Source organism: Ictidomys tridecemlineatus, chromosome 14 (assembly GCF_052094955.1).
Source record: "Ictidomys tridecemlineatus isolate mIctTri1 chromosome 14, mIctTri1.hap1, whole genome shotgun sequence".
Taxonomy (NCBI): domain Eukaryota; kingdom Metazoa; phylum Chordata; class Mammalia; order Rodentia; family Sciuridae; genus Ictidomys; species Ictidomys tridecemlineatus.
In genome coordinates, this window is record NC_135490.1 from 14001489 (window position 1) to 14019922 (window position 18434).

Consider the following 18434-nt stretch of genomic DNA (forward strand, 5'->3'; position numbering starts at 1 on the left):
GGAGGGAGGGAGGGAGGGGAACCATCTCATGAAGAAGTGGAGCTGTTGTGTTCCAACAGGAAGCGAGAGGCATTGCCAAAGTGCTGTGGGAAGACAAGAAAACCCACAGAGGAGGACATCCCACCATGTTTTCCCTCTGCACAAACACTAAAAGGAAGCAGAGGACGGAACACCTTTTTTTGGGGGGGGGGAGGAGTGCAGGAGCAATTCAGAAAACGAGGGCAGATATCTAGGGCTTTCTTGCATACTGATTGCAAAAGTTGGAGAGGCTCCTGGGAAGAGAGGCCAAGAAATAAAAGAAGGAGAGGAAAAAGAGGTGGTGGGATAAAGGAAAGAAGGAGAGAGGTGTAGAGAAGAGGAGGCAGGGGAAAAAGGAGAAAGGAGAAAATAAAGAACAAAGAGGAAGGAGAAAAGGAGAGTAATTTGGGGAAGAAAAAAAAGGCCAGAGAGAAAACTGTGGCTCCGTTGTCACCGCGGGGGTGCCAGTGTTGTCAGAGGAGAGGAGGGGGTCCAGGCCATTGTGCAACTCTTATTATATAATTAAGTCTAATAACTGTAATTCACGGGGAGAGGTCACTGCCTGCTTTGTGGATGGAATCTGATTTGATGAGACTGTCACTTTTTGTATTCACGCTGCCTGACGGGGGGCCAGGGGAGTGGGAGAGCCCAGATCGCAGGGATGAAAGGAACAGGGGATGAGTCGCCTCCTTCCCCCTCCAGCTCTCCTGAATAGAAGCTGCTCCAGACTCAATCACATTCGATTATCCCCATTTATAATTCTCCCAGTCACTGCCTTGTCTCTCCATTAATTATGGCGATTAGCTTGAACTATTGTTGATGCTAATTAGACTTTGAGAAATGTGTTTGGGCTGCCCACTGGTTGGTGTTTAGAACGGGGAGACAGGGTGGAGGAGGGATGGGGAAATGCCAGGCCTGCATCTGGCCCGTGTGGCCGAGCAGCAAAGCAAGAGCTGTGGGAGCGGAACCATGGGAGGAAGAGGACCAGGGCTGCCACCCTTCCTTCCCCAGGCGTCCCCTCTTGGTCTATTACTGTTTGCTCATCTTCCCTCATTTTCATCCTACACAGACTGAGCACATTCCCTTTCCTGAGCATTTGTTCACCGTGTCCCTCCCCCTCTGCAATGCTCTCTTCTTACCAGTCCCAAACCCAAATTCCAGCTGGTGACTCCCTATCTTCTGGGTTTGCCAGATTTCCATCACTGTGGGGAAAATACCTGAAATAATACACTTATAAAGAGAAAAGGCTTATTTGGGCTCACAGTTTGGAGGTTTCATGGTTTGGGCCTGGAGTGAGGCCATACATCATGGAGGGAGCCCAGGGTAAAGGAAGTTGCTCATCTCAGGGTAACCAGAAAACACAGAAGCCATGGAAGAGGAGGGGCCAGGCCCCAATATCCTTCCTGAGGACATCCTATAACTTTCTTCTACTAGGTGCCATCTGCTGATATTTTCACCACCTCCTGATAGCACCGTGGACGGGAGGCCAAGCCTTTGTAGACCTTTGGTGACATTCAAGGTTCAAACTGCAGCACCTCCATTAAATCTCTCCCGACTCCTCTAATTCCAACTACTGTTTCTCTACTTTAAATTCTGTTGTTGTTGTTGTTACTGTAGAGTAGTCTCATTAAGAACCCAGGATTTAGAGTTAAGAAAATCTGCCTTAGATTCCCAATTCGGCCATTGCTAGCTGTTTGATGTTAGACAAGTTACTTAACTTTGCAAGCCTGTTTCCTACTCTTTATAACACTGAAAGAGTAATATTATCTCCAAGTAAAGTCGAGAGAAGGACTCGTATCTCAAGACTGCTCTATCCAATTTTGCTCAATGCTGGGGATACAGATTATACTTAATAAACCCTTGGAGACTGAAATTTATGTTCTGAAGTTTTTAATTGTGAGGAACTTTGGAAAAAATAACTTTGGAGGTGAGGAGAGTTGGAATAGAAAATTATGTAGGCAATGCAAGATGGGAATTGCTACTTCCTGACTATTAAAAAACCTTGGAGCAGTGTTTCCTCCATATGGATATTGTCAATATCTACCCAGGAGACAAGAATGTTGGGACCAGAAAATCTTACCCAAGGTTGACATCTGACAACCACTAACCTATGGGATTCTTGCTGCTTAGGAGATTCTGAATTCATACTTAGAAAGAAAGGGATGATAAGAGAAATAAAAATTTCCTTGTAGGTTTAGTGTGGGGAAAAATAGTCCCTAAAAAGATGCTATCTATATACTATAATTTATTGCATATTTATGTCCCCAGGATTGTGGTGGGTTTTGTAAGGAAGCAAGAGGGGAATAGAGTGGCTGAATTTCTGGCCTGGTTTTGTTTTTGTTGCTTAATTTCAATTCTTTGACAAACATTTAACAGGTGCCTACCATGTGTTATTTACTGGGCTGGAGAGATTCAAAGTGTCATAGGAAACTCTTCCTGTCCTCAAGAGATCAAGGGGCAGAGAGAGCTCAAGCTTCCGTCACTGGGTCTGCTATAGGTGGGGAAGTCTCTTTGGTAGCTTACTACTCTGCTGAGCTCAGGTTCAGGTCACTTGGCCCCTGAGATCATCAAAACCTGGCTCTAAGTCTTCAGAGAAGCCTCTATTGTAGTATCTCAGGACACCATGGTAGAGATACACATCTGGTCCATGGAGGACTTGTCCTAGGATCCAGGCTTCACCTTCCTGCCAATCTCTCCTGGCTTGGGTCTCAGAATATGCTTCCAGACACTGATTCTTGCAGTTTTCCAGCCTTGCTGAATCTTCCTGGTGGATTATTTGACCCTGCTTAGCCCCTAACTTTGTTTTTCCTTGACAGGTGTGGCATCCAGCCCACCTTTCCAAGCATCTAATCTCATTAAATTCATCTGTCAAGCACCTACTAAGTGCCTTTCATATACTCAATATTGGTAGTGAAGTACAGTGATTCAATTCTTAAGTTTTAGAGTCAGAACAGATAGATACAAAACCTCTTTCAGCCACTTAGCTGTCTGTGTGACAAAAGTGCTTTCCACCGTACCCGGGACATAGTGTTAGATACACTACAATCATCCTTATTTCTAGGGTTGTGGAAAAAACTAATACGGGATTCTATAAACAAAAATTAGGCAATAAAAAATTAGAAGTATTCTACCAGCAGTCTACATAGGATACTGAGTTTGTCAAGGAAAACTGCATGATTCCACCTGGAGGGAGAGGAAGGAGTGGGACAATGAGGGTAGGATTCAGAGAATCCAGGATCAGACTCCTGCTGGTGAAGAGGTGTTCTTCAGGTCCACAGAGAGGGAGTGACATTCAGGGGTTGCCAGGACATGGTCAGCAGAGGAGGAAGGAAAAGTGAAAAATAAATTCTTAAGGGACATATAACATCAAGACATTTGGGGCTGGCATGAATGGGGCTTAAGATATGATGTTTGGAATAAAGGCCACTGTGCATCCTGGGAGAAGAAGGTCTGCAGAAAATTCAGGAGAGATCTCACCAGGCTGGAGGATTTGAGTTCTTTAACAGTATCAGGAAACCACTAAAGTAATCTAATTATGGCAGTAATAAGTTCATATTTGTATTCTAGTCCAATAGCTCTGGGAAACTCTATTAATAAGTAGAAAGACAAATAAAGTCCAAGACTCTTAGGGCAGATAAGAGAAAGATGAAAGCTAAGTCAGGGCAAGGGTAATGAGGGCTTGGCAGAGAGAAGGGAGGCAGAAAAGGAAAGCGAGCATCAGGGAGGAGAATGCACCTCCGACGTGCTGGCTCGCTGCCTGCGTGCTGCCAATCACTTAGAAACAGGGAGGAGCAGAGATCTGGAGGAGGAAATTGCCTGGTTCCAGAAGTGTTCAATTTGGAATGCCTATAGGATCTCAAGAGAGCAAGGAGGGGCAGGGAGCCTCAAAGACTGGCCTCAGTTCTTTAGAGATGATGACTTGGGAGGTAGAGTTCTGTAGGGGTAGTTTAAACCATGGGGAGGATGAAATTGCAGAGGAAGAGCATGGGGACTGATACAACAAATGACCAAGAACAGAACCTTAGGAAGTACTACCGTTCAGTGTTGGGGACAGAAGGGAGGGTAGGAGAAAATGAGACAAAGCAGAGTTGGTCAGAGAAGTCGGAGAAGATGCAAGAGACCACTTTCCAGAAGCCATCCGAGGGCGGCTGTTGTCAAGGAGGACGTGATCAGTGGTGTCAAATGCCACAGAAATAACAGACTAGGAAGACTGGGAGAGTTGACCTGTGGCTCAGCCTGGTCCCAGGTCACTGAGAGCTGCAGGCAACTTTGAAGGATTTCACTCCCTCAAGGAGTAAGAACATGATGGGACAATAACAGAGTAAGGCCTTCTACTTGACAGTGATTTAGGAGACTCAGAAATCACAGTCCTCCTTGGTCCTTACCCTTCTTACTTGAGGATCATGGCTGCTCTCAGCCTCTGAGACTTCCCTCTACCTCTTCTGGAAAATGCTGGGTGCGGGGGAGGTGGGGGGAGACAACTAAGCTCTGACTTTGGGTTGGGCAGGACACTGTTGTAGTCTGTGCCTTAAAATAACTTCAAGTATTAGAGCAGCAAGAATATCAAGCTGTCGTTGTTGGTGCTAGACAACAGCTGGAGTTTGGGAGAGGAAATCCTGACCTGGAATGTATGTGAAAATAACTTTGCAAACAGTAAAGTACCTAACTAGCATTGTTCCCGGTGGCACTGGAGATCCAGCACAGTCTGCAAAACAATAGCAATCCAGGGTCCCCAAGAAAGTATAGATCTCTTGTTTCTTAGGACCCCTTCCAATAATTAGACAGCTTCTCCTCTTTGAGGTGTGGCTGTACCAGACCAACTTGTAAAATGCTAGGCCAGTGCCAGAGACCACACTCCCAGAAGGGGTGAATCCTGCACATGGATCAGAGGAGAAAACAGACAAAGCATAATGTAAGCAAAGCATCTTACCTGTCTGTTACCCGCTGTTGAGCAAATCCAATACGCAGTCTGTCTTCATACAACATCTTTCTTATTAATAATGTAAGTATGATGGAGGTTGCTATTGATCTTCGATACCTAAATCTTACTTCTCTATGAATAAAAAATGTAATAAGATCTCAGAAATAAGCTAAAGACCACAGCCTGGGTCTAAATGACAGGGATAAATTAGAGTACACTGCAAAAGACTGAAAAATGTTAATGGATGGTGGTCCCTGTTTGCTTACCAACTGGCTTAGTGCAGCCTGAAACTGGAGCAATTGGAGAGCCAGCAGAAAAGATCGCTGACCCCAGGCCCTCTGTGGCCTGCAGGACTGCACCAGATTCATCACTGTCAAAGGCCTACAATGATAATAGCCAAGCTCCTTTGGTTTGACATACTTCCTGACTTCCATTTTTATTTGTGTGTGTGTGTGTTGTGTGTGTGGGTTTGGGGGTAGGATTATGGCTTTTCTTCTTTCAGTAGGATTTAAGATATAGTATAAAATTAAGTATGATATAAAACGGGAAAATTAAACAGTAAAATATCAAAGGAAATGGAGAAATAGACATTGCCAAGCACCTAAGATATGTTATCTACTCTAGCCGGAAGTGAGTTTAACTCTGTGTTTCATTGCTTCTAAAAATATATATGTAGTCTACTGAAGGCAGTGTCTCTGTGTTCTGGCCTGTATACTCCCTGAGTCTTCACTGTTCTCACTTTACATTTTATATCACTGTGGTCCAACCCACAGTTTAGGTGCACTGCTTAACTAGGATGGCAGGGTTGGGGCTGGGGAACCTAGGCCATGTGAAATAGAGGAATACAATGAATATAAGCCACTCTTCAGCTCAGCTCTGGTTGACACTGTTCAGTATCACCACTGTTTCCACAGGTAAGGTCACAGATTTATTAAGTGGGCTTTCTCACTTAATATTCCTTTCTTGATTGTCAGTTCCAGCAAGGCAACTGTGAGCCTCCATTTTGACCTTGGAAGAACGAGGTCATTGCCAATGTTGACAGACCTTCAAACTCAAAATACTATGCCTAGCTTCCCAGATTCTCTCTCCCTCTGTCTCTCACTGTCTCTCTCCTCGTTCCTATGCCCCTGCCCCTTTGCCTTGCCCACCTCCATCAAAGATCCACATCTACAGCGTTCATCCACTCAGCTGGTCTTTGTCACAGCCTCTTTTCCCTTCCCTCGACAAGATCAGTTTGTCTCTCTCTCCAATTCTGCTCTTGTTATTGATACAAAGAGCAGGAAGCAGGAATGTCTATGGTTGTATACCCATGGTGTCTATTACTGGCCTCATTAACCAGCTTTATGACCTTAGGTGAGTCACTCTGTTACATTCTGGACAGGCAAGTGAAGACTTCAGACTAGATATATCTAAGGCTCTTCCCAGATCTAAGAAGCAGACTTTCCCTTCACCATTTCCCTGAAATTACTCTTTCAAAGGTTACAATTATTTTCTAATTGAAAATCCAATAACTTTTCTCACTGATCAACCTAATTGACCTTTAGGGCAACATTTAATTATTGATTCAGTTTTGCTTCCTTTGCAGTCAGGTCTCTTGCTTATTTAGGTATTCTCATCTGACACTCTTCTTATATCCTGTTTTCTTTTCCACATCACTGAGTATCAAAAAATCATAGAAAATCTACAGAATATTAAAACCAAAAATAAAACAAGAAAAAACAGAGGCTGAAGAATCCATATCATCATGAATTGGCCTTCATAGATAAGAGTCCCAGAAAGGTTTTTCTATATTGTTTCAAGAATATTACTACAAAACCTTGTCATTTATGAATTAAAATAATTTAAATAATTGAATAAATAATGAACACTAGTAAATGAAATGATTAAAAACAATTATAGTTTTGTAAAAATAGAATTGCCCATGAACAATAAAACTAAATAAACATAGAATTATCTCACAATGGTTATTTTTATAACTAGAAAACATAATATAAATGTCAAAAAGTGTATCTTCAGGTAAGAAATATTCAATATGAATAGCATAGTGAGTAGAAGAAAAAAAATTAGGGTTGGATAAGTTTTATATAGAATAAAATTAATAAATTTAGTTTTATTATTAATATTGATAATTAGGAAAACTCCTTCAATTATTATAAACATTGCAATTAGAAATTATAAGGAGAAAAAAGAGGGAAAATTGTCAAAAAGAACTATAAGGAAGTAAACACAATGAATCATAGAGCTAGACAACAGCAGATAGGTAAAATATATCAGCCTTCAAAATAATTATTAGCAATCATGGATTTAAATGTAAAACAGAAACCATAAAACTACTAGAAGAAAACATTTGAGAAAATCTTTAGCTCTAGGAGTTCTTGGATCTGAAGAATTTATATATGATACCAAAAAAATGATCCACAGAAACATTAATGAATTGAATTTCCCCAGATTAAATTTTTTTCTATGACATGCCCTAAGAAGAACTTGAAAATATAAGCTAGACTTGGAAAAAATATTTCCAAACCATTCATTTCATGATGGATTTCTATCTTAGAACAAACAAACTCACAATTCAAAAGTAAAAGACAGAAATACCAAAGAGGAGATACGAATATGAAATAAGCACAAGAAAAAATGTTTCAACATCATTAGCCTTTAGCAAACCACATATTAAACCCACAACATGTCACCGTGAATGTGCTAGAATGGCACACTTAAAGAGGAACATGGATAAGGTCAAATGCTGAAAAGGATGCAAAGAAGAGAGATCTGATGGGAATTGTTTGTTGGAATGTAACATGGTGCAGCCTCTTGGGAATATAGTTTGGCAGTTGCTTTTAAAACTAGGCATGTACTTACAATGCAATTCAATTTTACTCTTGGACATTTATCCCAGAGAAATGAAAACTTATGCTCCAATAAAACCCATGCATGAATGTGCATAGCAGTTTTATTTGTAATAACCCCAAACTGGAAGCCACACAAATGTCCTTCATTAGGTGGTGAATGGTTAAACAACCTCTGGTAAATTTATTCCATATAATACCATTCAGCAATGAAAAGGAACAAAGCATTAATGCATGTAACAACTTGAATGGATTTTAAAGATATTTTCCCTGGTGAGGAAAGCCAATCTCAGTATGATTCTATTTATATAACATCTTCAAAAGGACAGAACTACAGAGATGGAAGACAATTTTAGTGCTTCCCAGGGACAAGCATGAGGTTGGGCTGTGGCCTCCTCTAGCATGAGAGAGATCCTCTGTGGTGGTGATAGTTCTGCATCACAGGTGGGTTCACAAACCTACACATGGGATTGAATTGCACAAAACTGTTTCGAACACGTGTACACCTCCCCCCCCCCCACACACACAAATGAATGTGTGTAAAAGAGGATGAAATTTGAATAAGCTTTGCACTCTGGTCAATAATGTGGTACCAATGTGAATTTCCTGGGTTTGGTTTTTCTACATCAGGAGAATTTGTCATCATGGTAGAAAGCAGGGGTGGAGGGGATCCAAGAAACTTAAATTTTTTTTAAAAAGATAAAGTAAATAAACGACTTGATTTTCTGTTCTTTCTTTTTTTTTTTTTTAAGCTGAGAGGGCCAGATGCCATGATATCTTAGTACTAACAAGCACACCCAAGGTCCAAACCTTAAATTACCTTCCTGCACAAAAAGGAACCAGGGCTCCCTGGAGAAAGGATTCAGTTCCAGACAGGGGAAGAAAATACACAAGAAGAGAGTAGCACACCTCATAATGCCAGAGGGTAAGGGAATGTTAAACTATCTAATAAACAGTGCAATGAAAGGGTTATGTCACTGGGCACACGAGCCAATTGCAAGAGTCCCAGTGGACAAAGCTGCCAAAATCAGAGCCACAAAACATAAAAATACTGTTGGGCTTAATCCAAAGTATAAAATAAATAACACATAGTCCATTCTGATATAAACTAATGATTGGTTAAGTCAGTAAATAGAGGAGCCCAGGAAAATCACCTGGGCAGAAGGATTCCAAATACTTCAACAGATCTTCTATCTATAAGGAGGGTTCTGGGCACCTCCCTAGTACTTATGTGGCTGCTTAAGGAGGCTGCCATCTACAGAGGACAGTGTGAAAAGAGAGACCAAAGAGCAAGTGGTCAGCAGAGAAGTGAGTCTAACACTGTGGAACCCAGGCCAGTATGAGCATGATCCGTGGTGTTGATAGAGGACGTTCTTAATACGATGGGAAGAGAACCAGTTTATCTCTATGGGCCTTGTTCCTCAAACTCCTTATCTAAGTTTAAGAAAAATATCAAAGTTCAGTTGAAGAAACTTGACTTCTCAAAACTGCCCAGGTCATCAAAAATAAAGGAAGTGTGATGTCACAGCCAAAACGAGCCTAAAGAGAAAACATGATATTATGGGGTATCCAGGATGAGACCCCATAGAGAAAAAGATATAAGGCAAAAAGAAAGAAAGAAAGAAAGAAAGGAAGAAAGAAAGAAAGGAAGGAAGGAAGGAAGGAAGGAAGGAAGGAAGGAAGGAAGGAAGGAAGGAAGGAAGAAAGAAAGAAAGAAAGAAAGAAAGAAAGAAAGAAAGAAAGAAAGAAAGAAAGAAAGAAAGAAAGAACGAACGAACTCTGGAAAAACCATTCATCTTTAGTTAATAATTGCATGCCAACATTGATTCATAATTTGTGACCAACATATTATACGAGTCTAAGTTTTAACTGGTAGAAGATACTGAGCCTGAGGGAAATGGGATCTGCACTTTCTTTGCAACTTTCCTTTAAGTCTAAAACTAATTTAAAATAAAGCATTTACATAAGCATGTGACCAGATAAGTATCCAGTTTAAAATATAAGGAATTTTAGACTGCTAAAACACCACAAAACCTAAAACCCAACTTCATACTATTTATAAAACATAACTACAACAAAATTACTTACAAAATTTTCAAATAAAAGTATGTGCAATGGTATACCAAGTCAACACAAATAAGGAACAGTTGTTATTAATAACAGCAAAGGAGAATTCAAGAGAAAAAAAGCAGTTAGCAGGTTAATGAGGTCATTCTTCACATTAAAGATGTAATGGTCATTAATGTTTCTGTTGTAAATATCATGAAAATGACTTTGGAATACATGAATAATCAGATCCCACAAAGAGCCTTTATATAGCACTTTCAGTCTTTGATATATCAAATTGACTCAAATAAACAGGGAAAGTGATGATTGAATAATATAACAAGCAAGATTAATTTTACATGTGAATATCAAAATGTATAACCTAAGGGAATACATTTTTTCCAAATAAACATGACGTGTTTATAAAAAATTGATCATACTCAAGGTCACAAAGGAAACTTCAATGAATTTCAAAGAGTAGATTTTTATGACCATAATTTCTGATTGTCAAATAATAAAGGCAAATTCAAATCTCAATTGCTTGCATAAAATAAGAATGAATAAAAATTTTAAAACTAGGAATTCAAGAATTTTAAAAAGCTGGAAGAAAATAACAAATGAAGAGAAAAACAAGACCTTGGAAACAACAGTGGTTGAACAGGATTTAATTAACTATAAAATAAAAAAAAGCAATAGAAATTGGGAACATAAATCCTGGGGGCATTTAAAAAATATCTGATAAATATATAGTAAGTATAATAAAGACCAAAAAACTGGGATTAAACACAAACATTCTCAAGATATGTTATAAAATTCCAAGAACACTTATTAAAACTCAAAACAGATATAGTTTTAAAACAGCAATGAGTTGGCTGACTCTGGTTAAATGCACTTACCAAAAGAAGATCTGGAAGAATGCACCACCTTTGTTGTCTGCAAAATTTAAAATACTTTCAGGAATTATCTTACGATCTCGTTATATAGGAACCAAATTCTTTCAGTGTTTCTTATTTTCTTCTTGTCTCATTCTCAACTAGAGAGAATTCACCCCGTCTGGGTGCATTTCCAGCAGCCGAAGCCCCGGCAAACTAACATGGCTCTTTTCCAAAGCTGGAATATTCTAGAACACAGTGTTGAATGTGCCCCATCTGCCCAGGTTTTGTAGGAACTACCACATAGAATTACAACTCGAGAGTATTCAAAGGTTGATGGAAAGGTATCTTCTGTTCTACCAGAGACCAAATCCATATATCAATAGGTAGGTCATATGGCCAGTCAGGAATTTATTCTACCTGCACTTAGAAAATTTGTTGCATCTCTGATGCATGGGTTTGGGTGTGCTCCACATGAGGAAGAGCCAGAATAAACACACAGAAGGGACACAAATAAGAAAAGGTAGGAAACCAGAGAAGCTGAATGTGAAGTCACTATTGGGCAATGAGCCAAGCAAAACAAATGGAGCAGGTGGAAAGCAGGTTTGTACGACGTATTCCAGATGTCACTCTATTATTTCTTATCCAGACCCTGAGCGATTAAGGACACGGGATGAGAAATATCTGAAATTAGCAAAAGGGATCTGATAAAAATAAATAAATACAGAGACTCAGACCAATGTAAAACAATGATGGCAAGATTAAAACCCAGCAGAAGAAATAAGAAAGAGAAACAGTTTTGTGGGTAGAGATTTTCTCTCAGGTACATATTGATAAAAATTTTTGATGCTTCCAAAGGGATAAATAATTTAAAATCTATATCAGAATATCTCCCACGTCAGAACATACAGAAATCTCCTTCAGAATATATTTAGTGTGTTTTATGTCCTTTTGTTCAATAAATGGTAGGATAATATATGCATAGATCTTAATGCAGAGCATGGACTTAATCATTCTCTGTATTCACTTTATTAAGTTTTTAAGAGTCAAGGCATAAAACAAGTCATCCAGATATTGTTATTGACTATGATCTTGACCAAGCTTACCCCCCATCTCTGAGGATTAGAGTCATAATATAAGACTCATTTCAGAATGGGATCTAAATCATGGTTAACCTGTCTGACAGTACCATAAACTTAAGTAGCCTGACATACTCTTTCTGTGTCAAAGGCAATACTAGTTTATTAAGTCTCGTGTTCCTTTCCATGATCTTATAGAAAGACTGCATTTCTCAGAATGCTTTGCAGTCCCATGTGACTATTCTGGCCACAGAGCTTTGATATAAGTGGGATGAGTCACTGGGCCAAAGGATAAAAGAACTGTGTGAGTTTTCCATCTGTTCTCTCTTCCCCTGCTCCATTTGTCATGGAATTAAAATATCAAATGACAGAACCATGAGGTGAAAATAGCCTGGATCCCAGAACTATTGTTTGAAGGGAGCAGTCCTGGAGAGATGGAAGAATCTCCTAAAAGGGTTTTGTGTTAAGTCACTGAGATTTCTGGGTTTACTTGTTATTGCAGCCTTACCTAGCCTAAGACCTTGGCCAAGACCTTTTGCCTCCAAGCTGGTCATGATCATCAATATTATTCTCCATCCAATACATACTGTTCTACATTTGAAAGCAATTCCCTATTATTGCTAAGAATGTCAGGATTTTTATTATCCCACAGCTGTCCTTTTGTATGCCATGTATCTACTCTAACATCTCTAACACTAGTCCCAATTATCTGGGGGTTGAAGAATGTACAACAAATATATGTCTATGTCTCTCCTCAGTTGTACACACCCTTAGTTATGTTTTCTGCCTAACATGTTCTTTCCCCAGATATCTACTTGGCTCACTTCCTTCTCTTCTTTAACTGTTTGCTGAAGTGTGCCCTCAGTGAGGTGAATAATGACTATCAGAGTTAATACTAACTGTACTAACACACTCCAAATCCTTCTTATAATACTTCATTTCTAATTTTTCCCATAGTATTATTTACCTTCTTGTATACTATATAATTTCCTGATCATCTGTCTCATATCCATCTCTAATGGTAAATTCCACTGAGCATAAAGATTTTCATCTGTTTTGTTTACTATTAGAAAAGTGCCTCTCATCAAGTAGGCATGTGGCAAAGATTTGTTAAATGAAAAAAAGAATTCATTTCGAGCAAGGCCTGGTGCTAGGCACTGTGAGAGGTACAAAGACTCACAGGATTCCATTTTATACTTGGCCTTTATGAGTGTAAAATCAAGCAAGAAAAACAAGTAAATTGCACACATCACTACAAAGGTAAGTATAAAATGTAGTATTATTCCACCCTAAAGTAAAATAAGAAAAAAAAAGAACAAAATCCTGTTATTTGCAGCAATATGAATAGAAATGGAGAACATTATGTTGAATAAAATATGTTAGTATGGAGAGGCATACATTGCATGTTCTCACTTACATGTGGAAATTTTAAAAGATGATTTCATAGAAGCAGCAGATAGATATTGGTTCCCTTAGGATGGGAGTATCGGGGCTGGAGAGGGAATGCCCAATAGGTATGGGGTGCAGGTAGATAGGAGAAACAGCTTGCAAGGTTCTACAGCACAATGGGGTTACTATGATCAACGTTAATTGTAGATTCAAAATACATAGTAAAACCTGGGCAATGTGGTGCACACCTGTATTCCCAGCAACTCGGAATGCTGAGGCAGGAGGATCTAGAGTTCAAAGCCAGCCTCAACAGATCATCAAAGCACTTAGCAACTCAGTGAGATCTTATATCTAAATAAAATACGAAAAGGGACTGGGGATGTGCCTCAATGGTTATGCACCCCTCGGTTTAATGCCTGGTACCAAAAAAAAAAAAAAAAGTAAAGAAGATTTTTTTGGCGTTGGGGGGGGTTACTAGGGATTGAACTCAGGGGCACTCAACCACTGAGCCACATCCCCACCCCTATTTTGTATTTTATTAGAGACAGGATGTCACTGAGCTGCTTACTGCCTTGCCTTTGTTGAGGGTGGCTTTGAACTCGAAATCCTCCTGCCTCAGCCTCCCAAGCTACTGGGGTTACAGGCATTCACCACCACAGCTGGCATAATAAAGAGGATTTTGAATGTTTCCAAAACAAAGAAGTGATAAATGTTTGAGGCAAAAGATTGATTTCTCTGATCTGATCATTACCCATCATATACATCTATGGAAATGTCATACTGGCCCCATAAATACGTGCAGTCATTATGTGTCAATTAAAAAACACTAATGCGGCTTGTGCAGGAAAGAGAAAAGTGGCTACCCTGGTCCACTGGGCGTGCTGCATTTGTTCTGATCCTTTAGAGTTCTGAGAGCAGTGTTCCTCTACAGCTTGTCCTACTCCCTTTGACCTTGTTAAATGTATTCATTCAGACCCCAGGTAGGTGCCACCGCTGTCCCCTGACCCTCAAGATTAGTAAAAGAGGAGTGTGGACAATTCATCTGGAACAAACAGGCCTGAGGTTCCCCGGGGTGGAGGCTCCTCTAGGAGGCTCCTGGAGGAGGCTGTTCAGCTGTGGAGCGCGTTGGAATGTGTCTGCTCTGCGGGGCCCCGGGGAGAAATTCAGGGAAAGCCTTCAGTATCTGGAGTCGTTCTGTGTCTGCTGAAGGGTTGGTGTGTTTTTGTCCTAAGGACGGTATGAATTGCATAATTAATCGGGTTTTCCTTTCCAAATCGTCCATTGAAAGCTTAGAGCCCAACGTGGGATTCAGCTGTCGCCGGGCGGCCGGGTCCTCTCTGGCTTGTATTTTAGCCGCCTCTTTCCCACATTCCTGGTTCCATTTTCGGTCTCCGCCCTTGCTTTGCTTTTTTATTTTTTTCTTTGTCGCCTTCTTTTAAAGCACGTTTATTTATTTATTTTATATCCCTATAAGCTGCTTCAAATCCTTTTTGAAAGTAGTTAGGGGAGACACAAAGAGAGCAGTTGGTATGTGTCTGTGCCAGGCCCCTCACGGTCCTGGCTGAATGGGAGGCAAGACAAAGAAAGACGGGAGGAAAGTCAGTGGGCCAGGAAGAGAGGAAGAGAAATAGAAAGAAGATAAAAAGATGACACCGCTCCTGCCCTCAAGGAACTTGAGGAGTGATGGCCCAGGTATCCGCGTGTGGCTTTAGTGCCCATTGATTTCTCCCCTTTCTGAACTCGAACAGCACTTAGAGTCAATAACACCCAATTTAGCGCTGGATGATATACTGCCTGCTACTGTCTGCTTATTGTTTTATGTGGCTAAGTGTTGCCTTTTGGGCAGGGACCTTGTATTAACTCCTCCTGTCTTCTTCTAGTGAGGAGTGCAGTGGTTCAGTAGATTGATGGATGGAGAAGCCATCCATCCTCCCCAGAAGGATGGTCCAGAGCCCTTCGAGTATAGCATCCAATGCTGCCGGCCCCCTTACACCTGCTAGTCACACAGCAGCATTGGCTGCCTGATTTATCCTTGCGGTGAGCAAGGATCTTTGAGGAAATGGAGTCTTGCATATGGTTCTATGTGCCAGCCTTGTCTAACTGTGTTCCTGCCATTCAATGACTGTGAACCGAAATGGTTTAACAATAATTAATAACACAATTCTTGCATTTGGCAGAGATTTTCTGATGGCTCATTCTGTGGCAGCCACTGCAAAATGTTTGGGTAATACATCAGCAAACAAAACAAAGGCCCCTGCGTTGGTGGTGCTTAATTGTGTGCAAAAATTGTGTGTTGGGACAAGGGCTATACATCCAATACGAGATCTAAAAATAGATAAATTATATAGCATGTTAAAAGGAGGTAAGTGCTATAGAAAGAGAAAAAGGTAGATATGAGGAAGGGGATTGGAGGCACAGCATGAAGTAAATGCAATGATAGAGAAAGGTCTCACTGAGAAGAGAATCTGAGCTGAGGTAGAAAGGAACCGAGGGACTGAGTCACGCCCACCTGTCCTAAGCAGAGCTCCTCCACAAGTCCTGAAGAGAAATGTGCTTGTAGGACAGAAGGAAGAGACAAAGGCCTCTGTGATTGGGACAGAGAAAGCCAGGAGAGGACAGTAGGAAATGAGAGCAGAGGTCAGAGTACCAGCAGAGATCCCAATCCACATGGCTCTCTAGAATATTGCAAGACTTCCAGTTTACTCCTGGCAGGTTGAGAAGCCAGTCACTGGTGAGAACTGAGCAGAAAGAACAAGGATGCAATCCCACCTGCTTTGTTGGGGGCATATTCTGTTGCTTGGTTGAGATTAGACAGAATTGGGCAGTGGTGGAAGCTGGAGATGGACTAGGAGCTGATGGCAGGTGTTTAGAGGAGAAGAAATGGCAGGGTCAGACCCAGGTCAGCTGCTATAAAAGTAGTAGCAAATGGGCAGATTCTAGAAATGCTCCTAAAGTTGGAACAGGAAGTATTTCCTGGTGGTTTGGATACAGGATCCATCAAAGATGACGCTAAAGTATTTCATCATTTAGTTTATTCATTTTGTATGAATGAACTAAAGGATGGAAATGGCCATCCCACTGAGCTGAAGAAGACCCTAGAAGGCAGAGATTTGCAAGAGCAGATAAGAGGCTTAGTCTTGAACTCAGTAACTGTCTCGTGTCTATTAGTCCTCAGGTGGAGGTTGGGTATGGGAATGATAGATTCAGGGCAAGGTCTAGAATGGACATGTAAAGTTGGGAGCCATTGGAACATAGATGTCACTTAAAGCCATGAGGCTGTGGGTTACAGATGATAACAGCAGACAGAGAAGAGTGAGTCCAGTAAGCCCCCATTGTTGGTCTGCAGAGCAAAGGGAAGCGGCCACCAATAGGATCTAAGAAGGTGTGACCAGCAAGGCAGAAAGACACTCTGGAGAGAGTGTTGTCCTGAAAACCAAGAAAGGATGAATGAGGAGGGTGATAGCCACTGGGCCAGAGTCTATTGAAGGGTCAGTTCAGATGAGAACAGGGAATTAAGTCAGCAATGCAGAGGTCACCGGAGACCATGATACCAGCAGTTTGAATGGACTGGTGTGGCGGCGGGATTGACTGGAGTGGGTTTAGGAGAAAATGGTAAGAGGGGGCCTAGAAGGCTGTGAGTAGAGATGTAGAGATAACACTTTCAAGGATTTTGTTGCAAAGGGGAGCAAAAAATAGGTTCATAGCTGGCAGGGAAGGGAGACTTATAGGATTTTTTTTTTAGATGAGAAGATAGAGCAATATTTTTGCATGCTGATGGAAGCATTTCAAAAGAAAATGAAAAAAAAACCAAAACGATGATGCTGGGGGCTTGCAAAATGGGGGGAGGGATGTCCTTGATATGCAAGAGGGAAGTGAGCGTGGAGGCTGGATCTAGACAGGGAGAGATCTTGACAGTGGGGCAGGACCAGGGGACAGGGGAAGACAGTAAAATGCTGTGGGTGGTAGAATTAGTAAATAATAGGTAGTAAATAGTGGTCACTTTTTGTTACCCACATAGGGTGGATTAAGCACTTGCCATGGTTTGAGCGTCACTCCAAAGTCTGTGTGTTAGGATCTTAGTTCTCAATGCCCAGGAGGCAGAGGCTTCAAAAGTTGATTGACTCATTAGAGGAGCTGAAGCCCTTCTTGTGGACTAGATCCGTTACCGTGAGAGTGGGTTGTTACCCAGCAAGGCCACCCCTGTTTTCCCCGCTCCATGCATGCCCAACTGCCCTTCTGTCTTTCTGCCAGGTCCTGATGTGGCACCAGGCCCTCACCAGATGCCAGCACCACACTCTTGGACTTCTAGCCTCCAGAACCATAAACCAGACCAACTTCTTGGTCAATGATCCCATCCCATGTTTTCTGGGATAGGAGGAGAAATGGATTGAGACAGCACTTAATATACACAAGAGAATCACAGAAATCCTTGTGAGGTGGTTTCATCCTTTATACCCCTGGGGAGGAAACTGAGGCTGAGAGAGTGGAATTAACTTGCTCAAAGTCACAGCATGGTTGGCAACTGGTAAGGTGGCAATGCCCGCAGCCGCCAAGCCCACAGCAGTGACCTCTGCTCTCTGCTGCTCCTGGGAGGGTCAGGGTGGGTTGTTGTCCCTGGGGTAGGGGGTTCTCTGGGAGAATAACTGGCTGTCGCTCCAAAGATCAGTGAGAGTCCAGCAGGAGGCTGGAATGAAAGGGGAGGGAAAAGGGCGGAAGTCAGCCCAATTTGTCATCTCTGGCCTCTTTCTACCTGGACGCCAAATTCCAAATAACCACAAAAGAGAAGTGGGAGGGAAAAACCTGTCCCGAGGATGTCATTAGCATTTAGTGTTTCCCTCCAAGAATGAAGAGCTAGGAACTTGCCTAGAAGCAACTGAATAGATCAGAGGAGGAGATGGAAGAGCCAGAGAGAGGTCTGCCACACAGCCTCTAGTAGACCCCGTGCCCGGCCCTCGGCATGCTTACCTTAGTTCAGCACAGGATCTGCGTGCCATCCCCTCTGTCCTCCGTCTCCAACTTCTGTGAGTGGTTTCCCATAGAAACTCAGTATCAGCAACGTCTAAGGCTGTTAGAGTCTGTAAATAGGTCAGGATGGCGCCTGGCAAATGTTAGAGTCTGTAAAGAAGTCTGGATGGCGCCTGGCATTTTGCCAGAGGGAGTGGTTTGTGAGGTGGAGCCAGCGAGCCATTAAGTGTGGAGATTCCTTATTGGTTGACTGCTGTATCTATTTATGTTAATTAAGATAAACAGTGTGGGATGTATA